At 36.3% G+C, this 17,524-nt stretch overlaps 2 long non-coding RNA genes across 2 annotated transcripts in view; one reads left to right on the forward strand and one right to left on the reverse strand.

Annotated features, from left to right (window-relative positions):
- LOC311437827 overlaps positions 1 to 15,805 on the forward strand; it is a 28,836-nt gene extending 13,031 nt beyond the window's left edge. Inside the window, exons 3-4 of the long non-coding RNA XR_014693744.1 lie at positions 11,458 to 11,559; positions 15,167 to 15,805. This is a non-coding gene — a long non-coding RNA (uncharacterized lncRNA). The remainder of the gene's footprint in view (positions 1 to 11,457; positions 11,560 to 15,166) is intronic.
- On the reverse strand, positions 2,857 to 16,962 carry LOC311437828. The gene is made up of 3 exons (XR_014693745.1): positions 16,874 to 16,962; positions 16,537 to 16,637; positions 2,857 to 4,377 (listed from the first exon to the last, which is right to left on the reverse strand). It is a non-coding gene; the product is annotated as an uncharacterized lncRNA (long non-coding RNA).
- Between the last annotated feature and the right edge of the window lie 562 nt (positions 16,963 to 17,524).

A 17,524-nucleotide genomic window follows, 5' to 3' on the forward strand; every position in this document is an offset into this window, starting at 1 on the left:
CTTAGAGAAGCTTTGGGTCAGTTCTGCAGCTGTTCCTCTGATGATACATAACACTTAATTCTGTTTCTGTGAAGGACTGTAACGAATACCAAAGTATCAATCACTTGTACATCCTGTATAATAATCCACCACATCTACATGTGTCTTACCACATATATCTTATGTGTCTTACCACATATATCATGAATTAAGATTACATAAGGATAATTACATAAGGATAATCACCTCAGAACCTGGATGCCTTGATAAGGAGAGAAATGAAGTTCAGTGATAGTGCTAGCTTTTATTTGAATCACAAATAGAATTAAGGTGTTAAGGATGGAGGAGGAAGCCAATTAAAATTCCTTTCATTGATTTTAGGATCTTTGAAAAACAAATAACTCAAATGTAGAATCTTCAGTAAGATGAATGATGAACAATGACATATGCAATAGTTGTGTTGCTATTCTGCGTTGCCATTATCTTCATTCTCAATACTATTCATCAGTTTCATTAACTGAGTCTGTGACAGAAATGGTAAAAATACAGGATAGGTCTGCAGTTCAATGATGGAGCCAGTAAAATGCCACAGCTTAGACCTCAAAAGTCAAGAAAGAATGACAGCAGAATGTAGGCTATGAGAACTTTGTAACTGGACATCATGTGAATGGCCCAGCCACTTAGATATAGAAATCAGATAGAAATAACCAGAGTAACCCAGAAATATGAACTGAAAAAGTGGTAGTTTTTCATTATTTTTGATCAAGCATTTGGTTTTATTTAAACTGTATTGCTTTTTTTTCCTTTTTTTTTTCTTTTTTTTTTCTTTTGTGTGTGTGTGTGTGTGGTTTGTTAAAAAAATCCTTTTGTAATTTTGACGTGTTAAACATTATTAGAATCTATGATTCAGTTAAGTGAAATAAAAAGGCAAAAAAATGTTAATAAAATAAAACAATTATATATATGTACATGTAAATATATATGGAGAGAGACAAAGAGAGGAAACATAACCCCTATTTTTAAAAAGAGAAAAAGGACCCAGGGAACTACGGGCCAGTCAGTCTCATCTCTGTGCCTGGCAAAACCATGGAGCAGATCTTCCTGGAAATTATGCTAAACCAAATGGAAAATAAGGAAGTGACTGGTGACAGCCAACATGGTTTCAGTAAGGGCAAATCATGCCTGACAAATCTGGTGGCCTTCTATGATAAGATAAGTGGATAACAAAAGAGCAACTGACATCATCTACCTAGACTTGGGCAAAGCCTTTGACACTGTTCCCCATGATATCCTTGTCTCTAGACTAGAGATATGTGGATTTGACAGATGGACCACTCGGTAGGTGAGGAATTGACTAGATGGTCACATTCAAAGAGTTGCAGTCAATGGCTCAATGTCCCAGTGGAAATCAGTAATAAGTGGAAGAGGATTTGGAGGTGGTGTTTTATGAGAAGATCAACATGAGCAGGTAATATATGCTTGCAGCTTAGAAAGCCAACTGTATCCTGGGCTGTATCAAAAGAAGCATGGCCAGCATGTCAAGGGAGGTGACTTCATATTTACTCTGCTCCTGTGAGACCCCCAGCTGTGGTCAGCTCTGGAGCCCCAGCACAAAAAGGACATAGATTTATTAGAACAGTCCCAAAAAGAATGGTCCCTTCCAATCCAAACCATTGTATGATTGTAAGTTAATAAAATAAAATCGCCTTCCTTCCAAAAGGTTTGTCGTAGACTGAAGAGACTGCAGGTCTGTTTTTGGCTGATTGCCACAAAATGCTATATATCTTTTGCCTGGCACAAGAAGTTTGGTGGTGTATTTGTTTGGTTTGTTGATTTTTGTCACCAGTGTTTTCAATTTAAGTCAATGTTCATCTAATTTGCCATCTTATTTTTAAGAGTATCTGGGAATAGCAAAGAAACTGAACATGATGTTAAGTATGTAGACATAGTGTGTACATAATTCATATTTCCAGTGTCATACAAAGAAACCTCATTTTTAGAAAACAGAGCTATACTGTGATTTTTGTATGATTTTTTTTTCTTTTTCCATTGCATGCTAAACAGATTATCTAATTTTTGCCATGAAGTTTCCTCCTTATTTTATCACCATGGTAAGTGGACCTCAGAATGGAGTTTGCAGAGACATCAGCAGATAGGACGTCCTCATTTTCTTCCTATACAAAATGGGATCATACTGTCATATGTTCTTTCTTAGTCGTTCAGCTTCTGGATTTCATGCAACCACCTGAGCTACTCAGAGAACTTTCATTTCCAAAATCTGGGCAGCCTGCCTACCTTTTCACACACTTAATAAAACCAGACAGAAGGAATTACATACTTAAAAGGGAAAAGGAAAAAAAAATACTTATGGAAAAAGTAACAGAAGGTTGTTATTCTAAAGACGGTTCACATTTGTTTCCAATATGAACTTTGAATACAGCATGGAAAATTGAAATATTGTTTTTCTTTGAGAGCTGCACCAACACAAAAATGAATGGAAAGTGTGATTCAGGATTGCAGAGAATACCTGGCACACAACAATTTCAATATGCGTAATTTCTAGGCAATTACTTCTTTCTACTTGGTTTCATTTTCTTGGGGTATAATAATTGTCTCAGCATTGTTGCTTCCCTTTTTTTTTTTTAATTATATATATTTTTTTCATCACAGAGTAATATGTAATGCCACTTCTATTTTATAAACTGTGTGGCTTTGAGTGTTATACAAAGGTCTGGAATAATCAGTAAGAACAAGGAAATTAGTGGGGAATATGACATCTTCAGTTCAGGAAGAAACAGAATTCTGTGAAATGAGTCTTCTAAAGAATTTGGAATTGGTTTATTTCTATTTGTTTATTTCCATTTGGATTTGCCTGATTAAGATACAATAACATGCAGATTTAACTATATACCAGATGCCAAGCAGCAGCCAAACCCATCCCTGTGAAAAATTATGATATGACAACTTTCATGTTTGTTACTTAACACAATGACATTTGTTTTCTCTTGCATTTCTCACCTTTTGGGGATACTGCCAATCAAATCCCTTGCCCATTAACTTGATGATAAATCACTGGAATTTTCCAACAGTTTCCCTCTCAATTCTCCACAACTTGGTATTTGTCTGCCTAGGGTTCCTTGGAAATACTTTAATTATTTTGAATGTCTCTGATGAGTGATAAAAGCAATGGCTAAGCCTCAAATTATAGAATTCAGGTAAGGACTTTTTAGCAAGAAATGTGGCTGGACAGCAACCTAGAGCCCTTATGTCCAAGGAAGCCAATGTAAATTGTTTTAACTTTTTTCACAGGTTATAAATGAGCTTTTAAATCTTGTTTTCTTTTGTTCTCAACTCACCACTGTATACAATGGTATTTTTTATTATTAATTATTTTATGACATTCATAAGGGCATTTCAAGGTGACTGCTGCTATTTAAATTCAAATTCAAACTTTTTCCTAGCAAAATAAGACTGGACTTCTTTGCATGTTCTAGATATTAAGCCATGAGAAGAAACAGTCAATTCTACTAAAGAGAAAATACAAGTCTTCAGCACAAAGAAATGGCTCCTGTTGATACTAGAAGCTCCTATGTTCTTCAGTCCTTGTTCAGAGGGTCTATGGTAATGGAATAAATTGGATTATTATGATACACCTATATACCAACTTGTCACGAACTATCAGTGATGAAGCATCAAAAGACTTGTCAGTGAACTTTGATGAACTGATGATCATTTCAGAGCTCTAAACAATCTGCAAAACTGTTTGTCTGGAAGGGCAAAAGGCTGCTCCTCCACATTAATTTGACTACCTGTGGAATCTAAAGCCATAAGTAAATAGGGAGAAAAAATACCTTAAGGAATAATGATACAGCTGGAAAAAGTTCACAGTCTTTCTGGTGAAGAGTTCACATGCATGTAAATCATGATGTAAACAATCAAGACTGTGAAAATGAGATCTGTTTTTCATAAATAATTTGCAATGTGTGCTGAATTTATGCTCTTCCTAGTGAAACTTATTAACTCTAATATTCATGGCAAATGAATAAAAAAGGGACATAATCACAGAAAAAAATATATTTTAAACATAAAGTATGGATTTTGCTTTTCTTGATGACTAGTAACTGAGCCCACCCTTAAGTTTTCCATGTGAGTAAAACTGGAAAAATTTACATTTAAAACAGTGGTAGTCAATGAGAAATAGGACCTAATTCTGTGTCATTAAAGTAAATGGTAATTTTTCCTTTGGGTACAGTGGGCACAGGACCATGTTCATTGTACATGTTCATTGTAGTTTCCTTTCAACTTTTTTTTTTTTTCATTCACAGCAGTTTACAAGTATTAGATATGATCATCCAACATGTGCTGGTCAGTGCGGTTCCATTTTTATGTCTGTCCTCTCTGTAGGAAAAATAAAAAAATTAAATTAAATTAAATTAAATCACAGATTAACTCTGAGATTTTCTGAGTGTTACACAGAAAATAATTGGAAAATTGGAAAAAAAAAAAAAAAGTGGATATTTTCCAAGATAAGAGAAGATATTAACATAGGAATAGGTATGCAGAGAATTCTGGACACAAGATTCCTTTTACATCTCAAGTGGGCAATAACACCTTGTCTTCCCATTGAGATGCTCTTACTACTAAGTGAAGTCAAGATAGCTTTCTGGCACCCTTTATTTCTACTTATGTCTATTAACGCTTTTGTTCACAGGAGTGAATAAAATACAGCTGGAGAATCCAAAAGATTTAGCTCCTGCAGATGTTTTCTAAGCATAGCTGTAGTGTTTTAACTTTTAGAGTTTTACAGTTTTGGCCATTATTCTCCAATTGTCTTCATTTCATTTCCAGAAATTTTCTGGGCTTGTTTTAATTTGACAGTATTAATACTTCTAACTGCAGACATAAGAGGAGTCAATAATCTGGTGTGATTCTAGGGATTCAACTGTTTTAACTCTCATGTCCTTCATTACGATATACTAGCATCAGTGTCCCATACGTGTTTCCCTCTCTGTCAAACCAGCACTATGGCTTGTTACAACAGATGGCTTCACATTGTGCAATGAATATATCTTCTCTTCGGTAAGTGCACCGTAACCATAATGCCCAGGATGTTGCAGGTAGAAATAACTCTCAGTCAGTCAAGCTTGTCGAAGAATCCATGGGGGCTGACCACTGTTGTGTTTAGAGTGCATTAGTAAGGATGATTCATTCCACAGTATATGTGAATTCTTCTGACTTCTTTCAGTTCAGACCTCACTTTAGAAATCTTTTTTTTTTTTTTTTTTCCCCGTTCATGACCTCATCATTTTCTGTACAAATCTCCATTCCCACATATCCTTTCAATAATTAAATTATTTTTAAATTATTTGGGGGATGGGGTGGGGGGCGGGGGAGGAGAGAAGGACTGGGGGAGGGAGAGGCAGGGGTGTTCTTCTGAACCTTCTCTGTAACATTAATTGTTATTTCTGTTTGTTTCCTAATAGACACGAGGCAAACAAACTAATATAGAAGACAAATTTCAACTAGTAAAAAAAAAAAAAAAAACAATTTTGAAAGTGTTGCCGATTATTTTCCTGATTCTTTATCAAAGTAGTAGAGTCTCTACTTGTACCTGACATCAGCAATTTACAATTATCTGAGAGGATTGTTTGGGTCTAAAATCTGCACTGTTTTCATGCTCTGAGATGTCTGACCTGAGATAAGATCACAGATTCACTTTCACATACCTCTGAACAGGGATCTTTTATAGAAAGAGGATAAGGCTCTGAAGAAGGTAATCTCTCTATTCCGTTCTTCATTACTATTGAGATTGCCCCAATTCTTTGCAATGGCTTCTTACCCTAGTTGTAAAACGAATTGAAAATCCATCACTGCAGCAAATGCAACAGATGCAAAGACATGAGAGAACTGAAGGAAACTTACATTTTTATCAGCTACTGAAGGGGTCGAGAAAGATAAAAAGATGGATCTTATTCCAACTAGAAAATTATCAACTTGAATTTGTTATATATGGAGTGATAATTCGTGTCAAGAAAATGGTTGATATTAATAAAGAAGGTGGAGATTTGGGAGTGTGGCCATGGGGGTTGGAAAGCCCCGTGGTTAATGATACATTAGGCTCTTAACGATGAGGCCATTAGGAATATAAAAGAGTTTAGAGGGAACAAAGAAGGGTGATTCAGGAGACTCCGTGCAGTCTCAGGTTTCTTGTTCTCCAGCAGTTAAGGCACGGAAGTTTCTGGGTGTTTGCTGTTGTTGCTATATTCAAAGTTGTTTGACCAATGAAAAGTTGTTTTGAAAAGAACTGCTGTGGGGAGAAGGGTAGAAGAGGGGAGCCTGCCCTCAAGATGAAAGAAAAAGGCAACACGATGAAGTTATGTCATCAATAAAAGAAGCAGAAAGAAGGAATGAAAAGGAGCAGGCTAGCAGAACGGAAACCAGGACGGGAACAGGCACTTTGATTGCCTCATGAAGATGGGTTCGGCCAAACTCAGCAAACCGCTCAGAGAAGCTCGTACAGAAAGTCGCTGGAAACAGGCGCACCGGAACTGGAAAGGAGCTCACGCTGAGAGAAGCGGACCTGTGCACACAACTGCCCCTCGCTGTTAAGCAGTTGTGCATTATGGGGAATCATACATCCTTAGAAACAAAGACTGTCCCGGTAACCTTACAGTGTATTCTCCTTCTTAACAATCGGACAGTTTACGATCCTGAAACATGGGACCAAATTGAGGTCAAGGTGTGGGACTCTGCAACTAAAAACGACAAGGTTGCAATAGGATTGCTCGATACCTGGTGAAAGTCTCTGAGGCCTTAAAGAGCCATGTGGGACCACAGTCAGAAACGTGTGGTTTGCCAGATAGTGAGGGAGCTGCGGGCTCCTTTACTGAACCGACTGCTACGCCATGGGCCCCTCTGCTGCTACAGCCATCGAAGGCTTTTGCTGTTCCGCCCCCTGCTGACCTGGACGTGCCTTTTGACCCAGGCCTTACTGACCTTGAAAAGGAGATGGATATGCTTTTCTTCAATCTGGGAAGAACGGGATACATAAGGCCCGAAGACCGAGTTGCTTGACAATTTAAAGCGAGACATATTGTTCACACGACTAGCCCTGGAATTATGGAAAATGGAGACTGTTGTTTGTAATCAGGAAAATGGAGACTGTTAAGTCATGGAACTTAAAGGATTGTTTGTTACCTTTCATGACTGTATGTATGTATAGGCATACTCGGGTTTAGTATGTAAAAGCGATGTTCTATATATTTAGAATTTTTGATGTTCGTGTGTGCGTGTTGGTGGAGCATAGTCTCCCCGCACACCCAGCGCTGTTTACTTGCCTTTTATAGCTTTTATACCTCTTATAAATATTCCTTTTATAAATATTACTTTTATAAATATTACTAAATTCAAATTGAGTTGAGACTTCATTTGTAACAAATTGAAAATAATTTGAAATAAAAACATTTGTCGATCTTCACTAAGCTTCTTTTTTGTTAAAGAGGAACATTTTAAACTCAGTTTAAAAGAGGATGACAAGTTTGTTTATAGGCATATTCCAGGAGAACATTCTCAGTAGATGAGAAAAGAAAGAGAGAAATCAGCATTGTGTTTAAACTTTTCTTATCTTTTTATTTTTTATTTTTTTCCCCTTAGGAGATGAGGAAAAATAATTTGACCTGCTAAAGAGGAATCTCAGTCCCTCTCATGTGAGAATTATACTAAGGAACTGATACTGAATATAAATAACAATAATAAATCTGCTCAAAGCTTGAAGCAGGTCATAAAAATAATGAAAGACAGTCTAGAACTGACAGGCAGCAATTTTTACTACATCATTTTGGAATGATATTGGAAAGTGGAAGTCAGTTGTGGTGTTCCTTGGAGGTGTTAGGTAGCAATAATGCAAAGAGTTTTAGCAGAGGTATTGAAATATAAAGGTCAAGGGGATAAATAGTTACTAAATTTTCGTGTGAATAATCCACATTCAGATAAATTGAACTCTTTTAAAATAATTGCTCCTTGAAAATAGGCCCATAGGTAACCCACAGCTACTGATAAGGTACAATAAAGCTAGAAACAGAACAAATCAAAGAGAGGGGCACGTTTTGGTAGAAACAGATCTAACAGGAATGTATCAAATAGAGGAGACATTAAACAAGAGATGGGTATTACATATTCTTAGAGGCAGGGAAACAAACAATGAAGAGAGTGTTCTGAGATCCTGTACACGTGGAATCCACGTTGCTGCTGAATCTCAAGGTTGTTTCTTTTTTTTTTTTTTTTTTTTAACAGAACCGTATGCCCCACACATGAAAACGTGGAAAATTAATATATTTCTGCAATACCTGAAAATGTATAATATTTAATACCTTTAGAAGTATTAATAACTTTTATAACATACTACAGTATGTAAATAATATCACCCACATTTATAGTGAGGAAAAGTTAGGTACAGAGAGATCAACTGACATGTTGAAATCATAGGGTACCTCTTATTTAAAAGCAAGTATAAACTCAGATGTCCTATACCTAATTGGTTGGTCAAACTATATTGGCCTATATCATAGATGTATGATGAGATAAAGGCAGACTTGAAAGAAGTATTTTTGCTGAAGTAAGTAAAAGAAAATGCAAAGAGGAAAAAAAAAAAAAAAAAGAAAAAAAAAACTTATAAAATAAACCTTGTAAAAAAACAAGGTCTCATCTAACCTGGTATTGAACACCTTCAGGGATGGGGCATCCACAACTCTTCCATGCAACATATACCAGGGCTTCACCACCCTCTGAGTGAAGATTTTCCTCTTAACCTCTAATCTAAATCTCCCCTCTTCTAGTTTAAAACCATTCCCCCTTGTCCTGTATTATCTGCCTGAGCAAAATGTCTCTCTCTCCATCTTTTTGATAAGCCCTCTTTAAGTATTGAAAAGCTGCAGTGGTGTCTTCTTCGGGAAAACATCCCCAGTTCTCTCAGTCTTTCTTCATAGGAGTGGTGCTCTAGCCCTCTGATTATCTTTGTTCACCACTTGTTCTAATCCATCCACATCCTTGTGCTGGGTGCGCCAGGCCTGGACACAGAACTCCAACTGGGGCCTCACAAGAACAGAGTAGAGGGGGACAATCACCTCCCTCTACTCCTCTTTTGATGCAACCCAGAACACAGTTGGCCTTCTGGCCTGCACGCATGCACTGCTGGTTCATGTCCAAACTTTTTCTCTACCAGAACCCCTAAGTCCTTCTCTGCAGGGCTGCTCCCACTGTATATGCTGTTATAAATTTAATTATTTAAGAAAACTTGCCATGAGATTTTTTTTTTTTCTGTGTACCCTAGTTCAGAATACTAGGCATTATGTTAACTGGGGCATAACAAGAAATTTGAGAAAAAGGAAAATGCTTAACAAACAACGAGGTACTACTTCTAGTAATAATAACACTATTTTATGATTTGTCATGAACCAGGTGAGTGATGATACAGAATGATATCACTAGAATGATGTTGGAATGATTCTGGAAAGTGGAAGTCAATTATGGTGTTCCTTGGAGGTGTTAGGTGACCATAATGCACTGGAGCCATGAAAGACTGGGAGCATGTGAAACATATATCACAGAACTGAAAGGGGAATAGAAAACCTTTTAAATACTTATCTGAGCAGTAATGTAAATCAGGCAGCCAATGAACTACTACACCAAAAGAAATCTAAATTTAAGTGAAATGAGATGACCATTTAAAAGCAGTTTTTTTTATGTTTATAGCTCTGCATCACAAATTAAAGCAGTAAGTCCAATGTGTAAAGGTGTGTGATCTAGTCACATATTTATACATAGTCTTCTCTGAACAAATTATAGACAAGTTTACATACAGTGTAATGAAAGTCACAGATTTGTCACTTTTTCTGCTTTGTATTTAAGCATAGTGCAAATGTCCAACTTTTATAGAGGTGCTGCATCCAAAATTAATCCAATATAGAAAATAAAAAAAGGAAAAAAAAAAAAAAGTTGCTGTAAAGGCAAAAACTATTTCAAAGTAAACCTTGTATCACTTCTTGGCAGGAAACAACTTTTTGGTTTGCAGATGACCTTAACCGTGAAACATTTTTTTACAGTGGTCCTTAAGCTATATATCTTCGACATTAATTTTTCATTTCATTTACACATGTGTATATCCAGAACAAAATTAGGTCACAAGTAATCACTTCTTCTATCATATTCTAGATAATGTCTGTATCTGCTCCCCAGATTGAACCTTTCTCAGGAATGAACTCTTAACAAAAGCCATAGCAGAAATAAAGCCACCCTCCTACCCCAAATACTCTGTGTGACTAAAACTAACAAAGCATTATTATAAAAGGTAACATATTAAGTTGGAGAACTTCCCATCCTTCCCCTCCCGCCCCCCCATCTGACTCCACACCACCTTCATCTATTAGAGGAATGACTGGCCAACTTCTGACTGCTTCAGTTGTCAGCTCAATGTAAGAGCTCCTCCTGCTGATGCAAGCCATCACAATATAATCCTACTGATCAGGAAGGAGTCTATTTTAAAAGTGGCACTGCTTTGCCAAATAGCAGTGAGTCAGGCTAAAACCAACAGAGCTGCATACGATTACTTGAGGAAAAAAATAATATACAAAAAATTAAAATAAAAATAAAATAAATATGTAAGTAGAGTATTGAAGAAATATTCCTAACTCAGAATTGAAGAAAAATTATTAATACTGGAGTTTGTGCATTACATTTCCTACATAGATATGTAACCCTCGAGGCTTTTCTTACTTAAAAACAAGAACACAAACAAAGAAACAAACAAAAAACACATCACTGAAAATGATTTGCTGCTTTGGGAGACTGAATATTTATTTTTGTGTAACTGATTGGTAAATTCAAATAAATCGTGTAAATATCCATACAGAAATAGCAAATGAGATCAAGGGAGTGCCATGTTATAAGCATTAAAGCAGCATATGAATATGAACTACACCACAGCAGTTTCCTAAGATTTAGGATAAATACATATGTCACTTGCGCAATCCCAGAACAGGAATTAGAGCAACAATGCCTTTGTGTTACTGATGTCATAGCAGCTGTAGCAGCTTACGTGTTTGTCTTTTCTAAGACTACTCTTGTGCAGTCCTTTAGAAAGAGGTCAATACTCTGCTAAGGTGGAAATTCCCTCTGGTGTCCTGCCCTGTGGTCCAAATAGCTGTGTACACTTATGCAATGATCACTTTGTTAATTCATTTTTAGATCCACAGAACATTACACCACTTCAGCTCTGTCCTGCTTATTAGGCTGAACAATGAAAGATCACATGAACAACTGAGCAGTTAACAGTGCCAAAATAGCACCATTTCACCTTCTGCTTTCTCTACAGTTTTAAAGAGATCCATTGTCAGTGTAATTCAGCAATCATACTGCAAAGACACTGTTTGTCTTTAAAATAGCAATACTTAAAACAAAAATTATTGTTGTCATCTCTTTCAGACTGAATTTAAACTTCAAGAAGGTATTTCCCTTCATTTTTCTCTTTCAAGAGGAAACCTTGTTGGAAACATGGGACTGATGATGGGCTCTTGAGAGGAAAAGGTAAGTTAATGATGACAAGAACCATTCTGAAGTACTTTAATGGTGGATCATCAAAGGGGAAAAAAGCAAGATTAGGGCCTTACATCTCTAGTGAGTACTTCAATTCACATCTGACCTACTGGATGCTAGTAAATATAGGTTATCTTTGTATGGAATTTATGCCAAACTCTCTCAAACAATTGAGGTATTATTCATGGGATATGATGTTATGAGCAGGAAATTATTCTATGAAAACCTGCTCTTTGAAGAGGTGATAGGTTTACCTTTTTTGTTTGTTTGTTTTATATATTTTTTTGTCTCACCTTTTTTATCTTTTCCTTTTATGCAGTTCTAAAGCTGGTTGACATAATTATTGTCCCAATGATATTGCACTGAGAGAAGCCAGCTGACAAAACGTTGCAGAAAGATTGCAAAGCTTCAGCTTGAAACATAATCTCAAATGTTTAAATACTTAAATAAATAAAGTAGTCAGCTCAATGTCAGTCTAGAGCATTGGCAGAAGAATAATGAAATGATCATTCTGAATTCACCCACAACTGCGGTGCAGCTGATGTGTCCACAGTCACCCAGTTTCATAAGTACCTGCTGCTGCTAACTGAGCTGCCAAAGAGCTTTGACTGGTCCATGTTGATCATCCTCTGTATTTAGCCTAAGAATAGGTACTGCTCATAGCCCGGCCACAGCAGTCAAATACAATGGGTGGGCTAAGTTATTAATTATAAAATGTAATGTCACGGTAAACACTAAAGTTATCGGTGTCTTGCTGAGGTCTGATCTGTTCAGTATCTGCAACATAGCTCTTAACAAACAAAGGAAATTCCAGGAAGCCTGTACACTGATCCCTTAAGCAAATCCATTTCAGGAGAGAGAATAGAGCACAAAAACTTTCCGATGACTCTCCATCCCTTGAAATGATGCCACCACTGAATGCATGCCAAACTGTTACTGAAACTGGTGTGTAAAAGGCTTGGTGTACACTGGAAACGTGAATTATGTCAGCCAGCCTGGTTCTGCTTGGACTTTTGTCCAGAAAGGATATCTGTTATGATTTCCTATATCAGAACACAATAGACTGGAAAATAGTTTAAGGGAAGATGGAATAAGTGAATCTGGTTCTAAAATATACAGTTGTCAGCTCCTTCTCTGCGAAAAAGTTTGGATTCAGAGCCATCCATTAAGATTGGCAGTCTGTTGTCTTATGATTTCTTCAGTGGATGGCAATATAGAATGCCTCTGAGAGAGAGGTGGTCTAAGCAGTGCTTTCCACTTGTTTTCCAGTTAAGTAAAATACAGAACAATAAAATATAAATAAATAAATAAATAAATAACTGACTGACCTTTGGTAAACCTCATTCCTTCCTCTCATTCAAGAAATTTTAGCTTGTATGGTTGTTTTCATCTAAAATATTTTGGATTGATTCTTGATTCTATTGTTGCTTTATACGAGTGGGTAAAATATATAGAAAATGGAAACTTTATCAAAACAGATAACAGAAATTTGATCATAACTTTAAACACTAAAATAATTCTGGCAAATAATTTCAAACATGCCGAAAGGACTGCCCTTTAGCCTTTTACTGCAGCTAGTTCTGTTCTTCTGGATTGTGCAAGCTGGACTGGGTTGCTCAGAAGGTTGTTGAGATTGTAAGTCATCTTCAAGTACAGATGTATTAAGCTGTCTACAACAGTAGTTGTAGAAGGTTGTTACATATTAAAACAGAATGGGCTATAAATTTAAAGAGTATGCACTGTCAGAAAGGCAGTTTGGTTTGATTTGGTTTGGTGGATGTTTGTTTTATTGTTCTCTTGTTCTTGTTTTGTTTGTTTGTTTGACTTACTGTAGGGGAAAAAAAATGTTTCCAGTACGTTCTGCTGTCTTCTTTGCCCTTAAAAAGGCACTGACCTTCAAGATGTAAGCTGTTCATATATAGCATCTCTAAACCCATCACTCTGACACTTGAGAGACTCTGAGCTTCAAGTGACTATGTTCAGAGCTGTGTCCAGACAATCTCTCTACATGCTGCTTTTCTGCAGATTAGTGAATTTATTTTTCCATACAACTCCCGTTACCTGCTAGTACTGTTTGCTCTTCCAGGCTCTAGCTACATCTGTACTTACTGAAATGGCACTCCTAAGCTACCGGTACACATAATAAGCCTTTCCCTGGAAAAGGCTTAAAGTGCCATAGCAGTTCCATCTTTATCTAGGCTGGCCTGAATCACGTGGCCAAAACACTAGCAACACTCTACATGGTCCAGAGGACCACTGACCTGTCTTAGGAATCAAAGCCTTAAAGTATGTTTGTAAGGAAAATGAGACTACTCTTGTCAGTGAAGTCTGTGGAAATGAAAACCCTCTATTCCAGGCAGCTATAGCATGGGGATTCAGTCAAAGCTATTATATCATAGGTGTACATTTAAATTATGTACAATAGCTAATACAGTTGCTATGAAAGTTTGAGCTTCTTTTAGCTTACTCAGACAAAAGAACCCTGGAGGCCATTATTAATGTTAATTCTTACATCCAGCTTACTCCTTCTAAACTGGAGTATGGCTCTATTAGCCTTTTCCACTCCATGTCTCCTTCTGAACTCTCCAGCTGCAGAATCCATAAGTTAATAAATGGTGATCAGTCAAAAAAACAACCAAACAGACAAACAACTTTATGAAATAATGTTCAAACTAACTAAAAGCAATCATAGAATCATTAAGGTTGGAAAAGACCTCCAATATCATCTAGTCCAACCAACTCTCTACCACCAATGTCACCCACTAAACCATATCTCTAGGCATCACGTCCAACCTTTCCTTAAACATCCCCAGCGACCGTGACTGCACCACCTCCCTGGGCAGCCCATTCCAGTGCCTGACTACTCTTTCCAAAAATAAATTTCTACTAGTTTCCAACCTGAATATCTCTATATAAATATCTCTAGATAAATTCTTGTCTGGAAAAATAAATAAATAAATAAATAAATAAATAAATAAATAAATAATGGATCCCAAAGTAAAATCTAGTCTAAGAAGCATACTTGCTATATCACTCCTTTCATGCTGTCATATTCCTTTTTCCAGGAATAACTGGAATTTTTATATATTAATATATAGTGTGTATAAATATGAATATTTACATTAAAATATATAAGAATATATATATTTATATATATTTATCAAAGTTCTCATAAGTATTCCTTGCTGTACACTGGATGCTATAAAATCTCACTTATCCTTGGAGGGAGAGCTGACTGCAGGGTGAATGTACAGTGACAGGCAGTGTTTTATGAAACCTGGCAAATGTAGGTCTAATAACAATAGCCATAGAATGTCAACATCCAAAGTTTTCTGGCCAGACATTTAATCTTTTATGACCTGGAGATGCTTATTACTCCTTAAATAGATCCCCCAATGACTATTAACAGATGCTTTGTATTTATACATGTTTATTTACATGGTGCTAGAGAAGTGAATGACACCATTTAGAAAGAATATATTAAATATTGAAAAAACGAGAACAAATAATATCTCTCTTACATGAAAAGATCTTCCTACAAAATAAATGCTTTTTACAGTTATTTGCATTAGCATCATAGCTGTGTTCACTCTTCCAGAACAGTCTACAAAGGGACTGAGTCAGTGACATCATTGTCTTATTATGGGCACTGATTCTGGGCTGAAGTTCGTCATCCTGTCAACAGCAAGTGTGACCATTTGCAGGGCAAGGACATGTCAGGACACCTGGGACACATTTGTATATACAGCCTTTTCCTGCTGTCTGTCTGCTGGCCGCTTAAACTTAATCCCTCCCACGTGCCACTTAAAGTCCACAGTGACTTTAAGGGTGAGAGAAAGGAGGGGAAGGACATGGGGGTGGAGAGAAGAGGAAAAAGTGTTGATAACAGACTACAATAACTGCAATGTATAGATTGGTGGGAGGGGATGTGGAGGGATTAATGCTTGTTATGTGAAGAATCTTCTTAGAGGCTCAGGAGAAAATTATATTTAAAAAAAAAATAAATCAGGAGGAACTTAAGAAGTTAAGTAATTTGTGATTTCCCGATTTTCTTTGTGATTGTCATTTCATATTTAAATATTTTACCTGTTCTTTATACTGCTATGGTTTTATATTTACATGCACATATGTATCTATGTGTACATAAACCAGAAAAGTTAACATTCTGTTTCCAGTAAGTCATGTATCTGCTTTCTCACTACATCTGACTAAATAAATTCAGTTCAGCTGCCCAAGGAAAGTAGGGACACTGACTGTCATTCCTTATTTTTGAATAAATTGTTGATTCTTTGTACATATGAAAAAAAAAAAAAAAGTAACAGGGTATTTGAGTTTCTTTTTTCACAAATGGTCAGAAGCATTGATCTCTCTTTAAAAGTACCTCCAGTAGGGAGGGATATCCCTTCAAAAGCATACAGTGCAAGATTCACAATACCAATTCAGTATTTCTTGTACCAGTTCCAAGGGAACAAAGACTTTCCATATAAGAGTGACAAGATTTGAAATAAATAATGTGCTGATGTTTATGAACAGAGAACATTAGAGCAAAATATGAAGTTATTCCTTTTATTTATGAATAAGCCACTCATGTAAAATCTACACCCTGTGGAGTAACTCTAGGTGCCTAATTGACTGCCTGTAAGCAAACCATTACAACTTGATTACTCTATCAGCTGCAGGGAGGACACAGTGGGGAAAAACAACTTGTAAGTAAAGTTTTCACACCCCTGCCTGGTGGTGAACTCCTCAGCTGCTTTTCACATTCTAAATCCAGAATGTGTCTTCTCACAAACTCCCAATCTCACAAACTCCCTAGTGCTGGCATATGCAGCATGCTCTGCTGTGGCAATTGTGCCAGATAATTAGAAACAAATTTAGCCCTGGTATAGCATGCACACAGTTCCCAACAAAGCCACTGCCTTTATTAAGAAAAATGTGACAATAAGAAAGAAGTTCTTTGACACTTACAAAGGTGTAAATGTGTCATCATACAGCATCATCAACAGATCTCCATCTCTTCTTGTTTATCTTCACTTTGTCTGTCTCTAGAAGTAGCCAAAGTGTGATGACTGCAACAGAAGGTGGAAAAATTTGGAAAGCAATGCAATGGCAGTGATTAAATATATTATTTTAAATATATATATTTTATTGACAGTGAGCATTTTGTGGATAGAAAATAATTTATATATTTTTTCAAGAAATATGAGTACAAGAGTATAGATAGAATCTTCTTACAAGTGTCACTGTATTGATTAACATCAAACTTTATACTGTTTCCTTATATTTCCTCAGTGTAGCTACTCACTTATTAGTTTCAGGCTACAAAAATGGATTATACGGTAAATAAGAAAAATAAAATTAAATTCAATCTGGTGCTTTTCTAATCTGCTGTTTATCTTAAAAGATCTGTAATCAAGAGTCAGTATTAAGACTGCTGATAATCTGTGCAGGAAGAGAAGTGCACCAAGGGAAATATCCCTGTAACCCAAGCAATACCTCAAAGAATCATGGGGGATTTGCTCAGAAAAGGCAGTGAGAACAGACTTTTCTGAAATCTTTCTGAAACTTCTTCTGTTTGGAAAAGATATAGTAAAGTTAAGGCCAGCTGGAATTCAAACATGCAAAACTAAAAGCAAATATGAATATGTATTTATGCATATGCATATAAATCACTATATAATTTCTTAACAGTTAAAGACTGTCTTAAAAACTCCAGGAAATTGTACAAGTCTTCATTTCAAGTTTGAGGAATTTTAAATAAATCCAGAAGCAATCCATCTCCCCCACCTGTTTCTGTAGATTAATTGATTATTGCTCATTATCCACAAATTGGATTACTAGAGCCACACCTTAAAAAAGGTCGAGGTTGATCCTCTTGCTTATGATGTATTATGTCTTCTTCTTCTTCTTAAAAAAAAAAAAAAAAAAAGAAGAAGAAAAAGGCAACAAGGAGGAC

Source organism: Aythya ferina, assembly GCF_964211825.1.
Source record: "Aythya ferina genome assembly, chromosome: 5".
NCBI lineage: Eukaryota > Metazoa > Chordata > Aves > Anseriformes > Anatidae > Aythya > Aythya ferina.